This window comes from Xiphophorus couchianus, chromosome 23 (genome assembly GCF_001444195.1).
Source record: "Xiphophorus couchianus chromosome 23, X_couchianus-1.0, whole genome shotgun sequence".
Lineage (NCBI taxonomy): Eukaryota > Metazoa > Chordata > Actinopteri > Cyprinodontiformes > Poeciliidae > Xiphophorus > Xiphophorus couchianus.
The window spans coordinates 2,796,872-2,807,349 of record NC_040250.1 but is presented as its reverse complement, the minus strand read 5'-3'; the positions used below and the strand labels follow the sequence as shown (position 1 = coordinate 2,807,349).

Below are 10,478 nucleotides of genomic sequence, written 5' to 3'. Positions count from 1 at the left end.
AGATATCAAAAACATGGACTGTGAGATTAAAATATATACTTTGATCTAAATCCATGATACAGCATTATGAATCTGGAAGAGGAAAAAGCAACCAGAACCAAAGGTTTCTAAAGACATTTCTTTTCAATGCTTTTGAGATGATAACTTTCACATCATCTTTTCCTCCAATTTAGTCTCAGAAGATGAACGTAGTGCAGAATAGATCCATTTCTGGATCAATTTCTTATTTTTCAATAGGAAAAATAAGAAATGGATCCATCTAGGTCTCCAGTTTCAGACAAAATCACATTTTAAGTAATATTTAATCCATCTTCAAGAAGTTCATGCAGAAACTTCATGATATTTGGTTCATAGGAAACAATTTCAGAACAGTAAAAGCATTTGCAAATCATGAACTGTATTTTAAAAAGACACTGTAGATTTTTCTGGTTCAGGTTCAAGAAGTCCATATGTTGAGTCTTTAATATTTGTCCAAGTCTGAAGTCATCCTAAAGCCAACAAAAGCTTGAAAAAGCACTTTATGTCCCCAAAATAGAATAAATCAGTGTTAAAAACATGCTGAATTATCAGTTTGTTAATGACACATTATAATGTACAGCAAGACTTTTTGCAATGTTGGCAAAGATACAAAGGAATTTTAAACATTGCAGCAATAGTGTCAAACAAAACTAAAAGGTCAAGTAGTGCTTCTAAGAGCAACCAAAGTAACTTATGTGTAGAACCTTTCAAAGAAAAAGATCAAGAGCCTTAGGAAGACTAAGCATAGAAATCAAAACTTGATTAAAATAATGAAAAACTAATACAGTAAAAAAAAAAAAAAAAAAAGTACATTTGAATGAGAAGCTATTTCAGCTGCTTGGATGAGTCAAGACAATGCAAAGAAAATCCATCCACATAGATGCATCACTATCTTGATGGAAAAATATGAATCCTGATCATGTGCAAGATTAGTATACCATTGAACTTAAGGCCCTGAAAGACGCCTTCCTCAAACCCCATCACACTGGTCAGCTTGATGTCCAGACCTTCAACAGCACTTGTCATTGATTTTAAAAGGTCACTTTACTAATGACTAAAGGTGAGACTCTTTCTTCATCCATCACCGTCTTCCTCAACATCCTCTCTTCCGAGCGAGCTTCCATTCCTCTGCGTAAAGCTCCGGCCTTTCTGTTTGGCATGGAGCAAAACATGAGACAAGAGAAGGGCACGTCAATGTTATCAGCATGCAACAGACGACAGCTTTGAGAGAGCCCATGACTTTTAAGCTGCTACCCATGTGGCTAATTACTCACACTTCAAAACGGGTGCAACCCCACTTGTCGAAGACAAACCTCCAAGCTCTGGGTGGCCACCACCCATGTTGCAGTACTTTCTGCGTTATCTTTTTTTTTCCCCAGTGGAAAGGGTTTTGTGGTCATTACCAATTCTGAGGCATTGATTATTGATGGTTTATGGCAGAAACACTCACTCATACAACACAGCCCACAGCATTTCACATCTGGGAAGAACACTAATTTAAGTTTTGAGAGTTTTCCAATCCATCATCATTGCCAGTAGGGTTATAGAGCAGTAATTTTCAGATTTGTTTCAGTATTTTTCCAATATCCACAACTGAAAAGGTTAAATTTACTCTTACAATTAATTTCAGCTAAATCTAGGATAGATCAAAATCAAATGTTTAAAGAGAGTACATATTGAAGTGCAATTACTGTTTCAGACAAATCAAAACCTGTGCTTTCTTTTGCATTTAATAGCACATGAATACCTCAAATTTGACCTTTTACTTTTTTTCCCCCAGGTTGATTCAAGATGGTCTGGTTAGACTTTCAGATCTGGTCAAAAATAAATTAATTTCCCCACCAGTATTATCCTAACGTCTGAAAAGTAAGGGAAAATGCTGATAGGTTGAAAAACATACTTTACTTTATAATGCTCTGGGTATTTATCAAAGGCGGCTCTAAACAACATTGATTTAAAGGAACTCAGTGTTTCAGCATCTTTACAGTTTTATGGAAGTTTCTTCCAGATTAGAGAAGCATAAAAGCTGAATCCTGCTTCTCCATGTTTGGTTCAGACTAGAACCAGAAAATCTAAATGGTCTGGACAGTTAACACAGTAGCAGGTCTATAATGCAGGTTGATGCTAAGCTATTCATTGATTTATAAAGTAACAGAAGCATTTTAAAATCTATTCTGAACTACATGGAGCCAGTGGAAGTAAAGACTTCAGAACTGGGGAGATGTGTTTTTCTATTTACCTAGTTTGAGTAGGAAGTTCCCTTCATGCTTTGAAAGGAAGATATTGTCCATCAGTGATGTTATTTTACCCAGAGTAGTTCTGTCTCTCACTACCTCCACCGAGTCGAGGGAGCATCCTGGGACACAACTGGACCTTTATTATCTAACAGCTTCGTTTCAGCTGTAGATAAGCTGCTGCTACAACATACAGAGAAGATGGTGATTATTTTGTACATTAAATTCACAAATCATAAACTTCCTTTTTTGCTGTAGCTTGTAGAGTAGAAATGCCATTTTCTATTTTAGCCTTTAGATTTGTTCGATTTCTTTAGCTCAGTCAATCATTAATTGGTCAACTTTAGTGTTATAAGGGAATTCCTGATTAAATTTATTAATAGTAACTTTTTCTCATGTTTACTTTAAGGTTAATTCTCTACAGATGAGTTCTGGGAAATACAGAAAGCTGTCATTGAGAAAACTCAGACTGAAACATAATTCACCGTTCAAGTTGATTTAGAGTAATTAGATCAATATGTTTATGAACCTCAACATAGTTTGTTAATACTCCAGCTTCCAAAAGAACATTGTATTATACATGCTGTGTTTCTATAATCATAACAAGTGGTTGTGTGAAAAATAGGAATCAGGTAAAACTGAAAATCTTTTTCCTAAGGGTAATTTTTTACTGCATCATAACAAACAGTAATATAACTGAAAGGAATTTCTGATCAATAGAAATTTCATTCCTCTAGTTTTTCTTCTGCATCAGCCTAAAATAAAGACATTGCCTCATAGCCAATTTATAAACAGTCAGATATTACACAAATGGATAACAGGAATACCATTCAGCACATCTTTATTATTATTTTCTCAGCAGAACCATAGAGTAGTTTGTGTTTCCAGTTGAGTGTGAGCAGACATCTGAAAGAGCCAATAAAATAATGACACTTATTTACTTCTCATATCGGTCGACATGCTTACTGGGTTTTGATCACACCAACATGAATAATCCCACTACTTTGTCTCCATGACTCCAGGTAAATGAACAGCTTTTATCCATATATTTATAACTGAAGAAGTTAATTCTGCATCCCTTAGTTTTCTTGTGATTTCTGTATTATTTTGAGGCAGCTGCTTTGTTCAATGAAGTGAATAACCTGGAGCCTCAATTACATTTTAATGAGCCTTGATTTAGTTTATAGTCAAATTATGTGGCTGCAAAATAATTACCAGTGCAATAAAAAAGCAATAGCGAGTTATCCTTGATTGTGATTAGCAATTATTTTTTTAATAAGAAATACTGTGCAAGAATTCAGTCCCACACACCTGAATATGTGAGGCATAATATCATGACAAAAAGAATTTATGAAGACAAATTTGCCATTTTTCTCTGAATGTCATGGCAGTTTTGAGAAATCTATGAATGGTTGAATTGCACAAGAAATTATTAAACAATTACATTTAAAAAATAAGATTCTAGAACCTTACATTCATTTTACATATTTTTAGCTATTAAAAAAAGCCTTGGTTGATGATGGTCCAGGGACAATATTTGCAGAGAAGACAAAATAAAATAGCTCAATGCCTTGGGTATGACCTTATACGGGCATATTTATTTATTTCAATGTCTATTGAGAACAGATTATTTTTTACTTCTGAAAGCTGAACAGAAACTCCAATAGTTACCATAGAAACATTGTAAAGATTTGATTATATTTTCACTCTCATTAACCAACCTCTACTTTAAAATACAGTGACATTTATATTAAAATAATAACATAGAAAAGCAGTTCTACTGGCCAGGTGGTCGTTGGACTCTTTAAGTCCAACGACTCTTTAAGAACTGGATTTAAAGAAAACATTAAATACTAAAATATACCCAGTTAAAATCAAATGTAAGGATTAAATGTCTTTAGAATTCTGTATCTAAATAGATGTTTTAACTTCTTTTTATAGTTTTAGGCTCAGAAGGAGGATGACAAAAATGTAAATTGAGTTGGAAAGGCACAGAATCATATTTAAAGTGTTTGTTATTCTGAGGATTGGTGGCAGGATTACAAACTGGTTTATAATCTCCCCTGCTGTTAGGACTGGATTCAGATGTGTTACCCTTTTATAGAACATGGAAACTGCAAGGGGCCACCACACCCTGTTCAGCTGTGGTTGCATCCAGGCACCCGTCTTCACTAGCTTCAGATATTCTCCTCGCTCTGTCCAGAGTATGTTACTGTCTTCAAATGATTTCATATCCATTAGATTCGCAAGCTGCTGGCTGACATGAGAGGCTCGCTGCTGTGTTGAGTTACTGTTGTGCATCAGTTCTGTTTCCCATAAATAAATAGAGTGTGAACTCCTTTGCTGTACTGAAAAGCATATATAAACACTGCAGCTTGTGTTTTTGGTGTCTCGTCCTTAGGGTGAGACAGTTTGGTTCTGCAGAAAAAGAGTTTCTTGGTTTATTAAGATTTTTTCAAATCCTTCAAACCACATATGGAACAATACCATGGGGTCTGTTGGATGTTCTTGACTTTTTACCAGATATCTTGCTGAATTTATATGGCCCAGCTGGATTATTCACTATTGATTTTTAAGCACAAGATCGAAGAGTCTATTTTCAAACAAACTTCAAGTTGAGATTTCTGTTTTGGTCAGTGATCATTAGTCAGTCCAGAAAGGTTGACTGTTTTCTCTCAGGTCCCTCCCTTGCGAGGACTTCAAGCAATTCTCCTATAATCTTCATTAAATTTCTAAAAATGTATTCACATACATGAAGGTGCAGCTAGAGTAAAGGTAGAGTCAAGTAAACCTTCATGAGGTTTACTTGATGAATCTTGATAAGGTTTATAGAAAGCCTCATGGTGCACAAACAGTGCATACAAGCAGATGCCTTCACACCCAGTTGACTCATTGTAGCCAAGTTTGAAGAAGCAATAAAAATATTTTTTTTATTAATTTTTCAAAAATATGCATGAAATACCTGCATATATTTAAGACCAATCTGTTGCCTCTTCAGTAAATCAAAGCTGCACCTTTAAAATGTCAGTTTAGGCTTTATGACCAGCAGACCAAGAGTTCGTATGATCTATTCTTTTTTGGAAAGAACATGAATTAGGAAAGCTTTATTCAGTCAACTGACAAATTACCCAGCGATATTAGACACAGGCTTAGATGCAATATATTAAGAGTTTGGATTGATCATTCATATTCTGTTGGAAAATTATGGGTATTTGTTATTTTAATTTGTCTCTTTAAAAAAAGTGTTTTTAATCAAAAAACTGCAGAGATAAAAAGCAAGGAAAACTTTGCAGACATTCAAGCTTAATAGAGTGTTTATGTTTATTTGTAAGCCAGAATGTAGCAAACATGATTAATCAAATGAACTTCAAAATAACAGATTACTCAGAGTGGAGGGATTAGACTAAAGCAGAAGTTTATTTTCAGGTGAAAGCTTGACACTTTTTCCATCTTGACTACATGGTGATTAAATCTGTTTAGAGTCTGGAGGGAGACTTGGTTCAAAAATAACTATGTTTCTGACATCTTTATCAACGCAGACGACACGACAGCCTTGAAAATATTTCTATTGTATTTCATCTGATTTACAGGAGAGGAAATACAGGAGAATTAAAATAAAGCAGGTTTTGATTCCATTCCTTTCTCCATGAATGTACTGAGCAAAATATGATGCCACTTATTTTCAAATCTCACTGTGACTCAAGAGTTGGGTCAAGCCTACTGAAAGGTGAAGGAGAGTGAAACTAAGATTCAAGAGGTTTTTTTTTAAATTATTTTATGCCTTATAATTTAAAGCAAGTTTATTCATACATTTCTCTGACTGCAGAGAGTGGTCAGATTTTAATCAGAAAGCAAAAACAAGTTTGCTCCCCCACTTTTAAAAGTTACTTCATTTGCTGTTGGAGTTGGATCAAGTGAGAAGGAGCAAACATCCCAGACAGCAGAGGAGAAAACAAAACACATTAAACATTAGAAACTTTCGTTTTTGTTGGGTTTTTTTCAGATTTATTCATTCAAATATTATTTAACTCAGATTTACTGTGATTTCTCTGTTCATTTTTGGGACATGAATTTAATTCAGACTTTGTAACCATTAAAGTTGTAGTTCCAGTAAGAATGCAGTTTTAAAAATTAACATGCATAAAACTTTTGTATTTAACAGGATAGGAAATACAGGAGAATTAAAATAAAGCAGGTTTTGATTCCATTCCTGGAATCAAAACCTGGAATAAAGCAGGTTTACTTCTCTACTTTTAGTGAAGTAAACAAACACAAGACTGAAAACATCTTTTTTTTTTCTAAACTTCAAAGAAACATCAGCAAACTCAGGGTAATTTGTCTAATATATTAATTCTACGTTCCCCGAGTGACTTAGTGAGACATAATGCATTGATATTAAGCAGTAGATTCACAAGCAGTTATTGCCATGTGCAATAATGTTTTCCTCACAGTGTTCAGAGAGCTGCAGGGCTCTTCTCTACTGCAAGACCCAATATAATGCAATTTCAACATCCGCTTTTATTTTTAAATTTGGAAATTCTCCACCAGAGGACAGCTGAAAGAGTCTTACTGCAGTGGTACCCGTTATTGCTTTTGATGAATACTGCATAATGTGCTCCATACTGTATTTTTCCACAGGGTGTACTCTTTGTCTTCTCCTCTCGGATGTTGCTGATGGTTTTGCTTTTTTTACTGTGCAATTTCAAATAATGTTCTACTTCAAGAAAAAACATTTTGCTATATTAAATCAGGAAAAACACAGACATGTCAAATATTCTGAAACCAGTAAAATGTGTGAAAGTATCTGGCCATAACTGAAAAGATAGCACTTATAAAAAAAAAAAGCCATGCTTACTCAGATATTTGATGAACAATATGAAAACAATCCAAGGAAGAAGACAGGGCTATTAATGCCAGGAAGCTGATGGCTTTTCTCCAAAAACAGGAGATGGAAAACTGATGCACTGTTCTGTAGATTCACTCCAACCAAAGAAAATATAGGAAATGAGTAAGAAAACATAACTGAAGGGGACAAAAATGAAATGGTGTCATTAGGATAAAGATCAGCTGGAAATCTCGCATAAAAACATAAAGGAAGGTTTCAAGATGAATTTCTATTTTTAGTAAAGCAAATTTTTTTCACCTAAATCTATACCATAATAAGGATCTACATCATAATGTGGGTTAATGGAACCACGCGAATCCAAGGTTTGGATCTAATGAAATAACTGGAAGCTTCATGTAGAAAGACTTGTTTGGATCTAAATACTGAAAAATGAAAAACAACAACAAAAAAAAGTGTATTTATGCCTGGATCCCAACACATCTTGTACTTAAGTCCTTATAATCCAGGAACTGAGCAGACATGCATCATTACCAAACTCCTACCTTTACATGCCGACATTAACACATACAAACAGAAGCAAATCAACCCCGCACTTGCAAAAAGCATGACATCTTACAGGAAGAAGAGGAATTTAAACCATGCGAGATGGAGAAAGGTATAAACAGACTCCATGACTATGACTATCTAGCTCTGCAAAATTAGACCCCTTCAGAAACAAAGCTAAAGAGAATTAAATAGAAACAGGTATTGATAATGTGCCTGATATGTTCACTTCAAATTTCAAAAGCTTTTTCCTAAATATATACTGCAAAAAAGGAAAATACATAAAATCCTGATCATTTTGAAGTGAAAATGTACAAAGTGGACAATGGACATTTAAGTTGACAAGCTGCATAATGAAGGCATTTGGAGGGAGATGTTAAAGAAAATAAATATTCTTTATATTTTATTGTACTTTTTTTATAAATATAAACTCATAACACCTAATTTAAAGAGCAACCCAGAGAGGATCGCTTATAATCTGCATATTCAGTGGCTTTACAGTTCTACAAACCATTCTGCCAGTGAGTGGTTTTCAGTTCGATTATAACAGCAGACAGATCTAACAGCATATTCTGATCAAAGGGAATGGTTCAACGATTCGGCAGACTGTGAGGAAATATGCAGGCTCTCTGGGAAGTAAATGGAAAAGTCAAGATACCAACAAAACTTCATTGAATGAAACCAAGAAGGCTGGGTTCAAGCAAAAGAAATGTTACTGCATGAAACATTTTTGGTTCAAATTGTGTTCTTTAGTTAAATGTGTTTTTTGGTTTCTCATCAAGAACAGAGCAGCAAATTTGGCCTATTAATAACCTGCAGAATCCATAGACGCACTTGAAACTTCATAGATATTTTTCTCAAAGTTGTATTCTGCGTTTGTTTCTCTAAAAGCAACTATTGAGTTTGAACATTTTAGAATGCACATCTACTTGCAGCCAACTTTTATTTTGAAATCATTTAGTAGTGGAAACTGAAAAAAATAAATATGATTTTTAAAAAAGCTGCACATCCCACAAAAAACAACCAAACATGCAGGAGCTTACTAACATTCCTCAGTAGAATTGTCTAAACTAATCTAAATGTAGCACTCCTCCTACAATGCAGCAGGAAAACACACACACACACTGGATAATTATAGATTTCCCCAGGAACCAAAAAACACAGAGAAGAAAAACAACCATCACATGAATGATATGGAAGATTACAGGAAGATGGTCAGCAGAATGTGGTAGTTTGGTTTCTTGGTAAAAAGCAGTGAGGAAACATCAGCAGCTTTCCATTTTAGATTCAATTATGATATGCAGAACGGTACAGCTAGCTGTCATATTGCTTTGAGGTATTTTTTTCTAACTGTAATATAAACTGGGAGGTAAAAATCCAAACATGAACACCAGTCTTGTGCATCAGAGGACTCCCAGGAAAGTAATATCTCAATACAAAATACTAATAACTGCACATGCATTGCTTTGTGTAGGAGACTATGCATGTTTACATCCAATATGCAGCACAATAATAACCTCAGATCTCACAAACTCACAATGAAACCAAGCCAACAAACCAGAGGCTCTAATTTAAGAGAAGATTGCAAAAGCAGAAATACCCACAGCACTATATTCCTATTTGTTCTCTCAGAAACAAACACAGCTTTATGATATACCTGCAAAACACCAATAAGCACCAGCAATGTAGATTCATGCATAGTTAATATTAATTAAAAAACCCACAAAAAGCAGCAGCATCCAAACAGAAATTAACATCCAAGAGACAAACAGTATCTCTAACTATCAACAAGATGGCAGCAGCATAACAACAGCATAGCACACAAATACAGAAAGCATTAAAGCATTTAAGTAAAGCCTTACTTAGCTTTTTGAAGAGAAGACAAAGAGTCTCTGGAGTGAAGTCTTGATTAAAAGGTGCAGACAGAAGGGCAGAAAACTTCAGCTTGAAGAGGGCCTTTGACTCAATAAATAGACTCCTTCACTGATCCTTTGACACAGCCGACTCTTAAAGAATGGTCCAGCTTGTTAAGTGATCAAAGCACTTTTGTTATTAAAAGTGAGCTTCAAAAATTTAAGGTTAAGCAGATGATGTTTGAGTCACAAACTGCAGAGTGAGTGTTTGGGGAGGTGAGCAGGTCAGACACCGAAGCTACAGGTGCTGCTAATTAAAATCAGCAAAACTGAAAAACAAAAAACGGTTTTAACTGGACTTACTTTTTTTTTAAAAAAAAAATAAGGTGAAGATTTGTTTAAGGTTGCTAAATAAGATTGGACAATATTATAGAAAAACTGACCTGTGGGAAAATTTTGGTAGTAACTTGGTAGATTTAAAAACTTTTTTTTTTTGCTTCAGTACAAAACAAAAACTATGCAAATAAATAACATAATTACCATAATTACAATTTAATATTCATTCAAGTATAAGTAAAAAGTAAGCTGCAGTCAAAATTCTCCTGAAACTACATTTTCCACAAAATGTTACTCAAATAAATATAACTGAGTTAATGTAACAAATTACTAGTACTACCCAACTCTGGTCCCTACAAACTGCCTCTCCTCATAGGAGCACTTTATAGTTGCTCCTATGACTTTAAATGGTAACCCAACAAATGCCATTTTATTTATGCAGAAAATATTTCTCACTCACAGTGCATTTTCTAAAAACAGAAATGCATACATTGTCTTCATGAGCTAAACAAATACAGATCATAGAATCAACTTATTTTGAGTTTTATTTCTTACTTTGTGTTATATGATCGATTGACAAAAATGGACTGCATTGTTTATCCATTCAATAATAGACCATAGAAGTGTCAGAAACCTTTATCATATAAA

The 10,478-nt window shown here is 34.4% G+C and overlaps 1 long non-coding RNA gene across 1 annotated transcript; it reads right to left on the bottom strand.

The window, feature by feature from the left end:
• Positions 1-429: 429 nt before the first annotated feature.
• Positions 430-9,783, bottom strand: LOC114138854 (uncharacterized). Its single transcript, XR_003594329.1, has 3 exons — positions 9,504-9,783; positions 2,258-2,435; positions 430-1,167 (listed from the first exon to the last, which is right to left on the bottom strand). It is a non-coding gene; the product is annotated as an uncharacterized LOC114138854 (long non-coding RNA).
• Positions 9,784-10,478: the final 695 nt, after the last annotated feature.